Here is an 18,160-nt window from a genome sequence, read left to right on the forward strand (position 1 = left end):
TCAGTGAGGCATAAGGTCCCTTTCAAGAACCTTCCCACTAAGTGTCCCTCAGTGATGGAATGAACTTCCAACCTCAATCCGGACAGCAGAATCTGTCACTATTTTCAAAAAACAACTAAACACCCACCTCTTCCGTGAGCACATAATTAACCCCTAAAATGCCAACCTCCAAATAATTAAATAAATAAATAAATAAATTTACTCTGGCTCTTACACCTCTACTCTGCGCGCTTTGCTTCTCCAGAACTCAATTATAAACCTTGCATGGTAGCACTACTTGTATTGTTCTCTGCTTGATATATCGCTTTGCTTGTATTTCCTCATTTGTAAGTCGCTTTGGATAAAAGCGTCTGCTAAATGAATAAATGTATACATGTATGTATAATCATTCGTTCATTTATTAATCTTCAGTAATCATCATTTACACAAAAAATGGTAAAATGACAGCTTATCTGTGTAAAACAAAATCTATTCTTGTCTCACTCTCTCTTGCTCACGCACACATATGCACTTTCTTAGTTCCACCTGGATTCCCCTGGTTGGTTCTTGGCCCCCGATTAGGCTCAGATATGATTAGTGAACAGGACATGAATCGTTTCACCCAAACACAGCGAGACAGAGCGGCTGAGCCCAAAACAAACAGATCCACTCCAGTGATCAAAGCTTCCTTTTCCTCTCAGCTCACCTGAATCCTTCACACACGCTCCTGCTGCCTAACACCATTAATCACAGTGAGCAGGCTGGAGCAATATGACAGACAACATCTCATTTTTAAATACTATACTGTAATATAGCAGAGAAAGTGTATTTATACATTTAAACTGGAACTACATTATTTTATTCTTAGAACACACTGCTGCTGCATGAATGAATCATGGTTTTTGAAATGGAACTGTTGATATTGTTGTCAGAGTTATTTAGCACTTGTGGAAGGAGTCTCCAGTGTCAGCACTTTGTCAGAGGCAGAAGTAAAGCCGTAACTTTAAGTTCCCTTTCAAAGGGAACTCAACATTATGTGAGCTCCACGCTATGCAACGTCTCGTTCCCTCCTCAGAGAACAGGTTTACACACGTAACCCAGAAGTGTTTTTTTGTATTAACTTCAAGAGAGAGAGCCCAAAAGTGAGGGTAGTGAAGGAATAACTGTTTATAGCTGCTGTAACGTAAGTTACAACAGGAAATGAATGAGTATTTTCGAAGTTTCAGACCACTAAATTGATAAATGGATTAAAGAAAACTATGTATCATTCTGTAATTCATTTTGAAAAAATTATAATTGTTTGCAAATTGCAGGTATTAGATAATCATTAAATAATCAGCTTCAGGTGGTAAAAGTAACTTGTGCTTACATCGTGCTCAAAACACACCAACCTAACATTGATAATTTTGCTATAACAGCATGCCCTGTGAACTTATTCATTATATAGCTTCCGGATTTATAGTATAATTGTCACATTGTCATGAGGACATAATATTTACCATGTGCATTAAGATATCTGTAGATATTCATGTCAGTTCATGTATATGGGTGCATGAGCTACAGCTTGTGAGTGTGTGTGTGTGTGTGTGTGTGTGTGGTATGTGTAGGTGTGTGTATGCACCTTTCTGTCACACAGCCATAGCTGCAGCCTGTGTGTCTGAGAGCAGAAGCTGTAGCAGTCTGCCCTGCCTGATAGAGATCATAAATCAACACTCCTGAAGGGAGCAGATGCCGGGGGGGGGGGGGGGGGGTTAGAGCGACTAATCCCACAATTTAGCCATCATTAAAACTCACCTTAGCATGCCACTGTGACTAATCAAGCCACTATTCCCCTCTCGTTCAGTTCAGTATGGCAGATCATACAGGGCTGTACATCACTGGGTATATCAAGATAACACATTTATTTTACATAAGATCTATTTCCATTTGGCAGGTGCTTTTAATTAATTAACGAGTTAACTTACAAGTGTGGTGGAGCGCAATCCAAGCACAAAGCTGTTAAAATATATCGTCATGAATACGAGTTTCTCCACCAACTGACCAGGCGTTACTCCATTACGAGCTCATTAGATTTAATAAAAACATTTTCCTTTCAATCAAAAAGACACGGATAAGCAATGTACATGCAGAAGAATATGGAAGGAAAGAAACACTTGTGAGCATGGTGTTATAGAAAATAATCAACGACAAGGTGCTGTGATGCAGCCCGATGTGAAACGGGGTTAATGTTACCACCCTGAAAAGCATGTCCTGAAGTGTTTATTCCTCTTATGCCACAGCAATGTGCCAACAACTTTCTTGCTTCAGAAAACTTCAAGTTACAGATTTACAGCTTTAGTGCTGACACTGGAGACTCCTTCCATAAATGTTAAATAAACATCTCCTCACAGAAAACACTGTTCACAATAAACAATTATATGATTTTCTTTCTAAATAGCAATGCCCACCACCAAATATGTTCCTGTTCACTGTTACTCTAGAAACAATAATGTATTAAATCTATCGCTTTTATATAACCCTGTTATTTGCTTTGCAACCAGAACTACTGTCAGTGCTGCCACTGTTGAAAATGAATCAACACCTTCTGACCAATCAGATTTGAGAATTCCACAGTGCTGTGATATAAGCATAATGTTACAACGTTGACCTATGTGTGTGTGTGTGTGTGTTTTAAATGAAGCTGTTATTTTAATCACCCATAAACACAGTCGATCAGGAACTCAGGTGTGTGTTATGAAAGTGTCTGAGCTTGCAGTAGGGAGGAGTGCAATAACTTGGCACGGATGTCATATGACAGACAGTGCCCTCGGACCTGAATTATGAAAGGCCCATTAACTGTGCCAGTCAGGCTGTCAGACACACACACGCAACACACACACACACACACACAAATTCGTCAACGGCTTTCCCTGGTGATCCTGACCAACCCTGTGCAAGCTACAAGACAGGTGTGTGGGCCTCAGCTTTAGGCCTGTGTTCTCTTTCTCACACACGCACACACACTCAAAGACATGAAATCCCTAAAGCCTCCATACAGCTGTTCACACTTTTAAGTGAACTCTATTGTGTACTGTGTTAACTGTATGTCAAAAATAATACTTTGTCGATGTTGAATATTGTTGCCGTGTGTTTGCTTTGTGGTTGTTCTATGTTGTATAATATTCCCTGCTGTCTGTTATCTGGGTGTGTCAATGGTATAATGACATAACGAAATGCCAAAAACAACACAATGTACAAAAGAAAATGACACAAACCAACAGAGCCCCACAACAGACAGGAGTGTATTTATTCCATTTATTTTTGTTGCATGTGATTCTCATTGGTAATTTTCTCGATTAATTATTGCCTTCCATGTAGAATAGTTTAGCTGGGTCATGGCTAATAAAACTGCATCCTAGCATCTTAAACTTATCCAAACCCTAGATTTTAAATCTCAAATCATTAGCCTGGGTACCTAGGTCAAGCGGAACTTATATTAGGGCTATAATTTTTTATTTGTAGTTTCCTGGTGAACAAGAAGATTCAACAATCAGGAAAATGGCTTCCTGTAGATTTGTGTAGCTATGTCTAAATGCAATACGCTTCATGAATCCCACTGAAGCCCACTGCCTGTTTTTACTAGATGGTTTAATTAGAGTACATAAATGACTGGTGATCTTTTTTGATCAGTTTTCCATCCATCCATTTTCCATACCGCTTATCCTAGACAGGGTCGTGGAGGAGCCTGGAGCCTATCCAAGGGAACTCAGGGCACAAGGGGGGGACACCCTGGACAGGGTGCCAACCCATCACAGGGCACAATCACACACACATTCACACACTACAGACAATTTGGAAACGCCAATCATCCTACAATACATGTCTTTGTGCTGGGGGAGGAAACTGGAGTACCCAGAGGAAACCCCAGTTCGAGGCAGGATTCAAACCCCCAACCCCAGAGTTGCTTGAGTAATTCTACTTCTTCATTACAAAGGTATTATTTTTGCTGTATTTATGCTTTAATTTAGTATTATTAAAATTGATTACATGTACTCTTATGTAGCTTAATTTTCCATGGGGAAAAATCTACAACTGTAATTAGACAAATCACAAAGGTCTTTTATTCTCTTATCCAGTCAATGACTGTATGCTATATATCAAGAAAATGGGTTCAGTTTAGCATCCTATTATTGCAGTTTACTATCCAGTCAAGTTCATCAGTGTAGAAAAACCTAATAAGAATCATGTAAATTCGTCATCTGTGGTAACCTACTCACACAATCTGGTTAGCGCTATAGCTCGTCGTGTGTTTCTGAACATGGATACGCCACTGGACTGCAGTGATGAACGGTCCTGGTATTACCTCACTAAAATATTTCAACATGCTGGAGTAAACAAAAACTTATATATAAATACACAGAGTTGTCTTCTTCGCTTCCCTAGAAGGCATGAACTTTATCCAATTTGAAAAAGGATATTGAGGTAAGTTTCACTAATTTAACTAACACTAACTGGCTATATTCAACTAGCTTCATTTCTTTGCTAATACTAGGTTTGACTAGCACTGATTCCAATAGCTAACAAAAACTGTTTAGGCAGCAAGTCAAATTCAAGCTAATAGTAGCAAAACTGTTGGTTATTTACATATTTTACCTCTGATTAAGTCATTATAAAACTACACATTTGTCATTCATATGAGCAGCAAATTTAATGAGACTGAATGATGTTTTCAGGCAAAGCTGCATAGTTACTTTAAAATTAAAACGGTTTTACTACGCCCTATATACTTTCACTTAAAGTATACTTTCTTAGTACTTTTTCCACCCCCTGCTAGAGACAACTGTCTGGTGAAAGTGCTACATATAATTATGGCACAATAACAAAGAGTAAGGCCAAAAAGGTAATGTTGTAACAGATTGTGGTAATGCTAATGAGATACGCTAAGAGATTTGTGAGGTTGTGAGCCCAAAATTCCTACAGACAATCCTGTACAGGACCAAACAGTCAACAGATTTTAGCAACTAATAAAGCAAGATTTTGTTTATTAGCTAATTAGGTTATATAACAGACTATTGTAGCATAAGGATACTTGTGATTCTTACATAAATTGTTTTTCTTTGTTAACCTCAATCTTAAACACGCTTTAATTAAGACAGAAGGGACCCTCATTTCTATTAAAACTGATTAATTAACAGCAAATCCAAAGATTTTATTGTTGCCTTTTGTTGAGAAAGCAGGTCACGACCTTTCCAGTGAAGCTCGCGAGCACGTGTGCGCGCGCGCTCAATTATCAACCAGAACGAGAACTTTCTTCAAGTATATACATGTTTTTTGTTGGGGTTTTTTTTTCTGCAACACGAGGACCCGGCTCGGCAATGCTTCATTTAACAAAGACCCAGGGTTGCTCGTGAAATACCGAAAAACGACAGCGCAATTAAGCGCGAGTGTTAGCGCGCTACCTGTCCGCGCCAGGAGTCAGCAATTAGAGCGATGTAAACACGGCGCCGCCGCCGCCGCCCACCCGACATCCTCCCCGTCTCTCACATCACACCTCCCCCGTGTCAATCACCGCCCGTCACAACACATCGGCTGCGCCAGGCAAACCGTGGAAAACGCGCGCCGACAGCTCGCGCTTTTCTCACACCTCACCCCTCGCACCTGTGGCGGGCGCGCTCCCGAGTTCTTTACCTGAGCGCGTGAGAAAGTAAAGAGGCGCTTCTCGTGCTGATGAGCTCGCGGGTGACAGCGGTTAGCGCGTGACGGCTTCGTGTTTGACAGGCATTGTCTGAAAGAATGTTTAATCCGGATATGATTAGTTCACGATGTGGACTAACTGGATTTGAGTTGTTGGCATGAATTACAGCTCCTCTGGCGTATACTGGTCATCAGTGTTGAACATGTGAGTGTGTGGTTTGTGTAAGTTTCTGCCAAAAAGTTTATTTATTTATTTATTTATTTATTTATTTATTTATTAGAGTAATATGCAATCATAACCGTACTGATATACCGTACTGTGCAAGTTTTAGGCACCCTATTTCTTCTACTACAAACTTTGTTATAGATTTTTATTTTATGATTTCTACATTATAGAGTCAGTACAAAAACATTTTAAATTCCCAAACATTAGTTTTCCAGCAGAAAATTAAATGTTACAGAAAAATGTTTGTATGTCAGTAAAGAAAGCAGCATATTACGTAAGAGACCACTTTTCAGACAAATAACACAGTGAAGGCTGCTGGGTTTTGCTGCAAAAATAAGAAGCGAGTGTGACAGTCAAAGTCTCCCAAAGAACCGTGGCTGGTTCTGCAAGATGTTCAATAAAACGTACAGCTTATACATCCTTATACAACTGCACAAATTGTACCAGAGTCTACTATTTTTATTTTTATTTTTTGTCACACAAAATATTGACTTTGTTTCATTCACAAATGCTTACTGCTCTTTACGGTATTAAAAAAAAAACAAACATTTAATTTCAGTATTTTGAAAGCATCTTTGCTCTAAAGCATTATATATACAATGGGGAATATTTGCCTATTCTTCCTTGCAGAATTGTTCGAGTTCAGTCAAATTTCATGGTGATCGGCAATTGACTGCAGTCTTAAAGTCCATCCACAGATTTTCAATTGGATTTAGGTCAGGGCTCTGACTTTGCCACTCAAGGACATTCACCTTCCTATCCTTAAGCCTCTGCGTAGTTTTTTGGCGATGTGTTTAGGGTCATTGTCGTGCTGGAAGGTGAACACCCCCACAACATAATGTTGCCGCCCCCATGCTTCACAGTAGGTATGGTGTGTATTGGGTGGTGTGCTGTGTTTGGTTTTCGCCAAACACAACCCTTGCAGTTCAGTCCAAAAAGTTCAGTCTTGGTGTCATCTGACCATAAAACCTCTTGCCACATGGCATTAGAATCTTGCAAGTGTTTTTTTTTTTTTTTTGCAAAGCCAAACGAGACTCTGTGTGGCCCTTTTTCAGAAGAGGCTTCTTTCTTGCCATCCTGCCATACAGGCCTACTTTGTGTAAAGCTTATGAGATTGTTGTCACATGCACAGACTGACCAATCTCAGCCATAAGGACTTGTAAGTCCTTCAAAGTTGCCATTGGCCTCTTGGTAGCTTCCCTGATCGATATCCTCCTAGCTCGGTCATCCAGTTTGGAGGGACGGCCTGATCTAGGCAAGGTTTTGGTGGTGCCATACGCTTTCCATTTCTTAATAATGCTCTGAACGATACTTAGAGGGATAGTTAAAGCCTTTGAAATCTTTTTGTATCTTTCTCCTTACTTATGCCTTTCCACATCTTTGTCCCGGAGACCCTTTTGAAAGCTCAATTCCAACCATGGTGTATTCTTTGCGTTGCCATGCACTTCTAGTAATGGAACATCATGGAACAGCTGTTTTTTTTTCATCATATTTACAGAATTCATCAGCAGTGACATCTGATGGGTTTTCCAGACTGCCGCATATATTGTTTGTTGATCTAGACCTGGGAGAGTCTAAACAGATTTTGTTGTCTTGTACACGTGTGTATGTATACACTCAGATGTGTTTTTTTTTCAGTACATCTATCTTGTGCCCATTTGTACCAAGTCACGCTATTTTCTTAAGTACTCAGTACCATGTAAGTCAGTGCATCTGTTGTTTGTGTACAGTGTATCAGTCCCCCTCTACTCTGTTTGTTAGTGAATAGCGACCACCATAGGACCACCACTGACAGATATCAGGGACATTAAGCAACAATGGCTGCACAACCGGAACTAAATCTGACACTGTAGCTGTCGAAGTCACTAAGCAGCAACTGTAACATTACGACAGAATGGAGTGCGTGACAAGAATAGGGTTGATTAAGAAAATGTCATTTAAAAAAGCAAGAAAAAAATTGCTTTGTACATTAGAAGATGGACTCTTAAATGGACTCTTCCTTTGAGATTAGTTTGTACTGTTGTACAATGACAAGTCGTGGGGTGGTTAGGGCTGGCCAGGGGCACCCTTGCATGATGCATGGCTAGCTCTCTGGCCACCCCAGTAGACAATAACATTATTAGTCATTGAGGTTACCAATGCATTTAAATAATAATGGAAATCCCACATCTATTACTTGGGGAAATTAAAAAAATTATGCAAATATGGAGTGACATGGTGCAGCGACTACCAATGGGCATGAAGACAGTAGAACGCGCGCGATCCGCTATCCGCGATCCACTATGCTGCCTGCGAGTCTTAATTATTTTGTAGACACAGACAGTCCGGCACTTGCGCTTTCGCTGCAGATAGATGACCGCAGTGGCAAAGAGCACACACTGCTCGTAGGATATGATGCATATATACACTGGTGAATTTTATAAATAAACACTGTCTTTCCAGAATGTTTCATTTGAGCGGCAAGAAAACTGGTTTGAGGTCAAAAGTGGAATACTCATTGCACCACCCACTGATAAATGTTACCATGGCAACCAGTAGTAGGAGCACCTACTGGTGACTTCATAGTACAGCAACTGGTAACTTGCAGTGATAAAAAAAATACTGTATGTGTGAATGTACCTTTAGCTGGGTTTGACATGTGAATTACTCCTTGAGCTCACACCCCCATTCCTGCCATGTTCACAAAGGTGGCCTGTAGAGTGCTTTAAAATGACTGACAGGAAGTGCATTCCAAACACAAACAAGCATTCCAGACAGGAATATAGTTTTCCAAATAGGTTTTCTTATTGACTTAAAAAACATTTGTAAAGGTCACAGCTTAATCCATTTAATCATGTTGTACATATAGTATCTTCCAGGTTATTTGTACAAGTAATGGAAGAAAAAAATGATCATTGTGAATTAAAGTCGCTTTTATTTGGGTGAAGGATTATTCTTAGCCGAGCAGCAAGAATAACATGATGTCAAGCAGTGCTCCTGAGGTTTTTATGCCAGGAAGGGATACTCCAAGAGGAAGGTGGATAATACATTGAGGAAAACACACATCCACATTCACACACACACACACACACATAAACACCTCTCTTGGCATGTGGGCATATGCAGAGGAAGCAAAAGAAAACAGACACACACACACACACACACACACACACACACACACACACACACTTCTTTCTGCAAATGGGGCAGGCCTGGTGCACCTAGTGGCTCCTCTCTCAGGCGACAGGCCCCATCTGCCACCTGCTCCTCCTTCTACTGTGTGTGTGTGTGTCCCAGTCCCGGTGACAACTGTCGAGCAGCCCACGCAAGATTGATTATCAGTCAAAGCCCATGGCACTAGCAGCAGATTTCACTGGGTTAAGCTTGCTGATCCAGCAAAGAGTGAGAAAGCAAGGCTACGCCAGGCCGTGCCAACCGCGCCCAATGCTCACAGAACAGCCATGCGTGTCACCATGAAAGTGAGCCAAGGAAACACAGCTGCGGCACAGAAGTTCCGGCCTGCAAAACTTGGCGCTCAGCGACAGGCTCATAAATAAACATGGCTGCTGGATGGCACCGTTTTCCACCATCTCCCAGGCCAGGATAAATAGCGTGTGAACTCCTGCACTGCCTTTTCCAGGAGGGACATCTCAATAAAGAGCTCACTTGGAATGAAGCGGGGAAAGCATGCACACTTAGAGTTGGGCTTTAAAATCATTTCCTTATACCTCTTTTGATTTTAAGGTTCATTTCTTGTTTGCTAAAATGGTGTAATATCAAACTTTATATATGTCATAATAGATCAATTACAGTTTGGCAGAATGCAGCAGCAAAGGTTCTTACTTAAATACAGTCTGTTCATTAAATTTCTAACACTTTTGTTTACTGGCAAATAACATGATGACACATTGCCTATACATCGAGACCTCTCTAATAAATTACTTTGGAAACCTCTCCATTGTGCAGCTAAATATTTACGTTTACATATGACCTGAATATTAAATATTAAATATTAAATATTTTCATTTTCATGCACACAGTCTCTCTTGCAAAGAAAAGACAAATCACACCAGTGTCTTGTTCAGTGATGGAGCTCAATCTATACATCTCAATCCATTTTCATCATCTATCATCCGACGTTTTGGTTATTATTATAAATACTTCATGTTTCAGTGCCTGCCATGACTGCGCTTGACCCAAAATGCAAAAAGGGACATTAAAATATTTCTAAAAATATTTCTGATATGTGATTCCTAGAACTTGTGTCTTAATAGCATTCAAAACAGTGTTACTATGAATGCAGACTTTAATACACTGAAAATGACACACTATTAGCATCACATAAAATATATATAAATAAAACTGATTTCACTCTGCCCACATTTTACATTTTTTCCTACATTCTTTTGAATGTCCATGGAATAAAATAAAATATTAGATGTCACAGGTGTACCTTCTGCCATCATTTACACATTTGAATGGCCATGGAATACGAAGCAATGTGATAACATGAAATTAAAAATGACCTTATATGGCCATGGGCATTGTTTCGACTCAGGACAGCTGTCATTTTCTGCTATTGTGAAGCAACTGTTTGATGCTGTACACAACAGCGCTTCACCTTTGTGCATTCGCTGAGTGTAGACTAATGGTTGAGAGGAAAGAACTTGGCCAATAGTTGCTGCATGCTTTTTATAATCGACCAATTGGTGTGCAAGAAGGTGGGAATTACAGAGAGTGATTAGACCATGAGCACATCATAATGAAATGTTCAAATCCCAGACATTTACTCAAATTTAGAAATCCTGGCCGGATGCTTTTATAAGGTCTGAAAAAGAGGATGTATGTGCACCCTAACAAAAGCATTTCAGAGAACAATTTGTGTTCATTTCTACCAAATGAACTTTGTGCAAAATTTATTTGCACATGCACCAGGAGGTTGCTCCTGTCACGACTGGCAAGCAAGAACCAGAACTATAATCATGCAGTTGTCTATATTGTGTTATGTCAAATGATTAATTTATTTGGTTTAAATGAAAAAGTTGTAATTCTGATAATATTCCCATTTTTTTACAAAATGTACCTGTAATCGGATTACTTTTTTTTGACGTAACTGTAACAGATTATAGTTTTTTGCATCCTGATTACATAACACCGTTACATGTATTCCATTACTCCCCAAGCCTCGATAAGCAGTACAGAAAATGGATGGATGGATGGATGGATGGATTTCTTTTGGGAATGTTTTGGGAATTATTCCCAAATCTAATAGCTATCCCTGGTACTTGTCTGAGTTTTCAGGTACATTTCCCTCATTAAAGACACCATGAGCTCTCCAGAGACATGTGGGAACTAAAAATACCACTTCATATCTCATTTGTGTGTTAGACGATGTGTTAGCTTTCACTCTCACCTATAGTCTGGTTTTGCAGTAAATAATTGTAGAAAGTATTTGTTTGATAAACTTGATAATCTGATGCATTTCTTAAGACTGGCACGATCAGTTTGAGTCTAGTATTTCTGAGGTGTGTTCAATGCCTTTGTTCAAGGTTACTAACTAAAGCGTACTTGGCAGTTTATTAGCTGGTTCTGGTAAAAATGTCTTCTACCAGATATCACCCACACTGTTTTGATTGGGAGTCAGGTACCAAACACACGACTTCCTGTTTGAATCCCAGCAACGATTTGTTAGATGCCAAGCACTGCCTGGAGCTTCATGCCTCGCTGGCAACCACCTATAAATACCACAGAAACTGTCAAGTTTAGGTTAAGTTCATCTCCAAGGTGGAACAGCAGATTAGAGACTGAGATTAGCATCTCACAGAGTATATCATGATTACTCGACATGATAGCTATTTAAAGAAAGTCTATTAGCATGCAGTCCTGAAAATGTATAAATATATTTTTTAAATTCCATTGGAGCTTGAAAGCTGAATAGTTTAATTATATACATGTGACTTTAAATAAAATTATTTTCTTTTTTGGTAGTATAACAAAGTTGTACCTTGGTTTTTAACTTTCTAGGGATAAGACTTGCCTTTAGTTTTGAGCTAGTTAGGCTATTAGCTTCCTGGCAATCATTAATGAACTAACAGCCAAATTTAGCTGCTTAATATGAATTTAGCTATTTCAGTAGAACAAAAGTTTTAGTTGTACTCACCTCTTTATGGTTCACATTTTGACTCCACTTATCTCCACGTCTTTTCATTTCAGGACTGGCTAAATGGCGAGTATGACCACTCTGAAATTTTTCAGACATGCCACCTTTGTCCTAATTTATATACAGTTTGTATTTTTGAGATTTATATACAGGGTTCATTTCAAATTATGTTCTTAAAGGCAAATCTTACTCCTATCAAGTTAAAAAACAAAACGAAACATGTGACATACATAATTAAAATATACAAAATTCATAAACGACTTTTGTCAGCTTCCAAGCTCATTTCTTTGGCTGGCATCTTGACAGTATGAATCTTTGGACCAAAACAATGTGAGATGCTATAATGCCAGCCTCAGGCCTGCGTGTTAAATGAAGGATAAATGTATGTGCAGTCAGTCTGATTTAAACCAGTGATTAAGTTTTGTCTATCTTAGGAAAATATTCACCTATATTAGCATTTACCTCAACTCGAATTCCTTCCACTTGCTTGATTCGGCTCAATTAAGAGACCCCGAGTCGAAGAGAAATAAAGGGGTTATTTGGTCTTGCTTGCTCTTAATTGAATGGAAAACACCCTCTCTTTGGCCGAGTTTCTAAACACATGGAACACTCTCAAATGTCTGTGCCTTGTGAAGCTCTTTGACGACGGTCCCCATGTGGTTGGCATTCCCGTCGGAAAACAAACGCTATCGGTTAGCACTCGATGCTCGAGGAGAGACGGGCACTGGAGGAGGGGAATTCACCCCGAGAATAATGCTGGTTAGCAGGGGAGCTGGCGTAAACCATGGCACCCTGCCAATTAACTGTCCATCAAAATGCTCTCCTACCCTTTTTCATGGAGGAGACCATTGTGAGAGATTTGCATTGGCTGGTGAGTACAGTGTGTGTATCGTGCTGAGATGTAACTCTTTAATCCGTGATTAAACATACTCTCTTTTCTCTAGGCCATGCTCTCTGTAGTCTCGTTGTAGTCCCAGGTACGAGACGGTGGTGGCGCAAGCATCCTGCTGCAAAGCAAACATTCGGCGTGTTGTGAAATGTTTCACAGAACTGTAACAGGGAACCAGAGGACCCCCCATGTAGGCTGAGACAGCAGGGCGAAGCTTGGCAGAGGTTCAGGGCCTCGAATTCCTTCGTCCTCCTGCAGCGGGGGCCGAGACACAGAGACTGTTTTCTCCTTTCTTCCCCTGGGTCTTCTTTCTCTTCCTTGTCTTCATGCCATGCTTTCTTTCTCTCATCTCCGCGCTGGTGTCAGCGGGGTCACTCTGTTTGCTGAGGGCACGAATGGCGAGGCGGAACAATGGCGCGACATCAGGGACAAAGCTGCCCACTCTACTTGAATTACAAGTGGTTGGTACTCGTGGAGAATAAAGCATGTTTCAATGGACCATTCAGGGGGCACTGTGGATCCTCACCCAGGGTAAAGGCAATGGGAAAACACACACACAGACACACACTCTCACGCATACACACACAGCCTGAGTGAAGCACTGAAGTGTACTGCAAACAGTATTCCGAGCGAATTTCATACTAATTACCGCCTCAGTTCTGTACACTTCACACACAATGTGTGCCAACTCTTTTTGTTAGACATTATATAATAAAATGTAAGCATTGTTCATGTTAGACAACAGACACCAGACAACAGACAAAAGCATGAGGATGTCATCGTTGCCAAAGGAATAGATCTCAGTAGGAAACATTTCCCTAATTGTACAATTTTTATGAAGTCATTATGGAAACATAACATGCAGTACGTTCGTGTCCTATGAGAGCTCCTGAGATTATGTGAATTTACATTTAACGGGATACACTAATGTGAACGGCTTCAAATTGTATAATTGGGGATGAGTTACTGCAGTTTTATATACAGATTATGCTGTCAAGTTTAAACCGCTAATTTATTTCAGTGACACACATTTTCCAGTCAATTCATAATTGTGGCATTCATTAAAAAAGTATTTAATATGGAAAAATATGGATAAATATGGAAAATGTGGCGTAAAGCTTTGTTTGCCATGTCGTCTTCTTTCAATGCTGTGCCACTTTTAATGGCCAGCATTAAGTGACTGATAAGTGACCAATCTGGTAAGCTAATGCATGTCTCAACTTATAATGAACCTCCGCTCCCTAACGTACTATGTGCATCATCAGTTTCTTCTTGCTGAATACATAAATTGCAATACATTCCCTCTTGCTTGTCCAACACGGTATGCAAGGGTGCATCGATGCATGTGAGAGACTTTTGGACACTTAAAAGTATTAAACTGAATGATGTGCACAGCATCAATGATCACCTGGTTACAGTGTAGATTTTTTTCCTCAATTTTCATATTTAACAATTTTCTCCCATCTAATTCACCTTTTCTGTAATTTGTCTCCAAATTTGACGCCACACTCCCGATCAGCCATAACATTGAAACACTGACAGGTGAAGTGAATAACATTGATTATCTCGTTCCAGTGGTACCTGTCAAGGGGTGGGATATATTAGGCAGCAAGTGAACAGTCAGACCTCAAATTGTGGGAAACAGGAAAAATGGGCAAGTGTAAGGATCTGAGTGACTTTGACAAAGGGCCAAATTATGAGGGCTAGACGACTGGGTGAGAGCACCTCCAAAACAGCAGGCCTTGAGGGGTGTTCCCGGTATGCAGTGGTTAGTACCTACCAAAAGTTGTCCACCGAAGGACAACCGATGAACCAGTGACGGGTCATGGGCTCCCAAGGCTCATTGATGAGAATGGTCAGGTCTGGTCCGATCCCACAGAAGAGCTACTGTAGCACAAACTGCTGAAAAAGTTAATGCTGGCTATGATAGAAAGGTGTCCGAACACAGTGCATATAGAGCTGCGTAGCCGCAGATAGGTCAGAGTGTGCTGACCCCTGTACAGTGTGAAAAGCATCAACAATGGGTACGTGAGCATCAGAACTGGACCATGGAGCAATGGAAGATGGTGGCCTGGTCTGATGAATCACGCTTTGTCTTACATCATGTGGACAGCTAGGTGTGTGTATTGTTTTGGTGTAATGTTTTATTGCGTTCTCCTGTGCATTGTTTATTCTGGTTTTGACTCTTGCCTGCATTATAAGTATGCTACAGATTATGATTTTTTGGATTTGCCCTAAGACCATGTCCTGCCATGTCATCTCACAGCACATTACAGATTTACTTAAAGATAAATATTTTAAAATTACAAAGCACTCCAAGCTCTTTCATTACTATGCTGGCTAGCTAGTTAACTAACTGGTTCACGTCAATTTGGGGATTTTCTAAATTTTTGGTGCCTGGCAGAATAATTTTAGCTTCCTTATCCTTCAAAAATTATATGACATTTGCAAAACACTTTGCTACCTAATATAACTGTTTTTGGACAAACATAGACACACATTAAAATACAAACCAACAAAAAAAAAGTCATCACTGTAACAATCCAATGCAAAAGTTAAAAAGATTATGCTGAGAGTTTGGCTTGGGAAAGCATTTGTGGCATTGCTTATGACTTCCAATTGTATATAATCAGTCAAAACTTAACATTTTCATAAACCTGCCATCCCTACTTTTTTTTCTGGACAATTTGACCACTAGATATTTTCTACGTCATAACAGCAAACGCTCTTTCTTTATTACTGTTTTAATATGTTATTCATCATTATCCATCCCTCAACAAAAGACCAGTGTGGATCGTCTTTAATTAGTGGCTTGGCATCACTGGTCTCCAGCTACCCACGCACTCGCTGGCGTAGAAGTTTGGAAAGCGCAATGGAGACGTTCACTGTGGGGAGAGGGTCACATTGAGCTTCACCTCATGTTTCTCTCTCTCTCTCTCTCTCTCTCTCTCTCACACACACACACATCTCTAAGCACTCCTCCAGGTCTTGTGAGTTGTGAATTGAAACATACAGAACATGTGCTGTTATCTAAATAACTGCTTTCTGTGTTTTGTAGTTATTTTTTTTCTATCAAGGCAACATCTGTGTTGAATGTTCCATGTCTGACTTATTCTTAGACACACATTCAAAAAATACTGTACGTATGCACTCTTTCACAGTTCAGCAACTAAATATATCTAATTTGGTGTGAGCCCAAATCTAATTTAAAAGGGTTTTAACTAAGCACTACTGGCACTGCTGAGTTAGTTAGATAGTGCCCTGTGATTGACGTTCCATCCACTGTATTTTCACCTCACGTCCAGTGTTTCCAGCATAGACCCCAGATCCACCACAACCCTGACCAGGATACAGCGCTTACTGAAATTAAATGATTACGATAGTAATAAGAATATAAAAAATTCTCTATGACTGATATAAGATTCATTTGACCATGACCATACCTTATTATTGCAGTGCAGTGTCACACACAAACCCACTTCTCCATGCACCACCTCTGACCCAAGACATTAACAAATGAACCCTTGAGAGGTTAAGAAACCCCAGGGAGACCAGGTAAAGCTTTCAGGAGCCAAATTTTCAGGAGAAACTCATATAATCTGTCTTACACAATATTGTGTGAACATAAGCCAAGCCCCTCCTAAATAAAAACTACAGCTTGACCTAGAATATTTACCTATATTATCCAAAAAATGGTGTTAGATTTTATCTTGGTGTGAGATCTATATTTTCAATATTTGACATTTTATTGGACATTTAAAAATGGTTGTGAATAAAGCTACAAAATTCTATTTACATTTTTTAAAAATATCCCGATGAAAGACATGAAGTAGAAATAGTATGTGTGAATTTGACAGCACAGCAATGGAGCTTCCTAAAGGACTCCAAAACCATGTGGTAATGCTGCACCAGAGGAAATGAAGGAATAGCAGCAGAATGCCCATATCTTCCATGACACTCTTTACACACCACTAGTGGTATTATAGCAGAAGCTAGTCCAAAGGTCTGTCCTTGGGGGTGGGGATGGGGGTCGGGGGGTTCAACAATTCACAATGTTATTTTTCTCCATTTCCTCCACACTTTGGTCTTGCCAACTCCCACCCACCTGCCAGCTATCCGCTATCATACAAGAATTACCAACCAGGGAGGGTGAAGGCTAAGACATGCTTCCTCTGAGACATGTGAAGCCACCGGATCTTTTTGAACTGATGCATACTGCGTCACACACTCGAAGGAAAGTGCTATCTGCCCTCTTCCTCATACATGAGTTTACAAATGCCCACGATTGGCTAGTGTCACTCTGATTGACAGGAGAGAGAGAGAGAGAGAGAGAGAGAGAGAGAGCATGCCATCCCTCTTACCCAGAAAACTTTTTGACTCCGGTTAAAAAGTTGGATGGTCCTGGTATTGTCAGTATTTTTGTGATGTCAAGACGACAGGGTGAATTCGTGTCTGTTGCACTACTCACTCAAGTTTACACATTTAAGTGAGCGGGTTCTGTGGAATTGGGCAGGATTGGTCAGAGTTCCTTGTGGAGTGGATGGGAGTTTATCAGTTTAGCGATTTATTACCAAGACGCAAGATTAGTGTGTTAAAATGAATATATTTGAATCCTTTTCCGCAACTCCTTGGTGAGAGAAGAATAGGAAAGAAGATTAGTGTGACACACACAATTACAGTCACAACTTGGTGGTACTTGGCAAATAAACAAGCACATGCGAAGTCTCTTCTAGTTCTGCAGGAAAGCAGCTGGAGGTACAGCCATTACTTAAAATTGTACATTACTTCTACAAGCCTGCCAATAATAACATTTGTATTTGTGTAAACAACTATTTAAGCCTTTTTGAAATAGAATTCTTTTTGAAACAGAAATCCTGCACCCACACATGCTCACCTACCCTCCTACCAGCCCACTCAAACACAAACACACACACACACACACACACACACAGAAAAACATGGTGCTTTTAATCACTTTGAAATTTGTTAATTAGCATGCTGAATTTGGTGCTAGTTCCTCATCAGTAATTAACACGTAGATATTTATATACTGGCACTACTCGTGTGTTTGCTTTAAGTCTCAGGTTATCATTTGCGGAGCTCGAGGTAGGCCAGGAGTGTCACAGAAAAACGATTCAGTTGTTTGTGCTTTTGAGAACGAAGCCTGATTAACACCTACTGTGTTTCAACAAACATCATGAGAAATGTGCTAATAGAATCTGACTAGTATTTCAAAAACCTGGCATGGTTGAGA

The sequence above is a fragment of the Ictalurus furcatus genome, chromosome 8, assembly GCF_023375685.1.
Source record: "Ictalurus furcatus strain D&B chromosome 8, Billie_1.0, whole genome shotgun sequence".
Classification (NCBI taxonomy): Eukaryota; Metazoa; Chordata; class Actinopteri; order Siluriformes; family Ictaluridae; genus Ictalurus; species Ictalurus furcatus.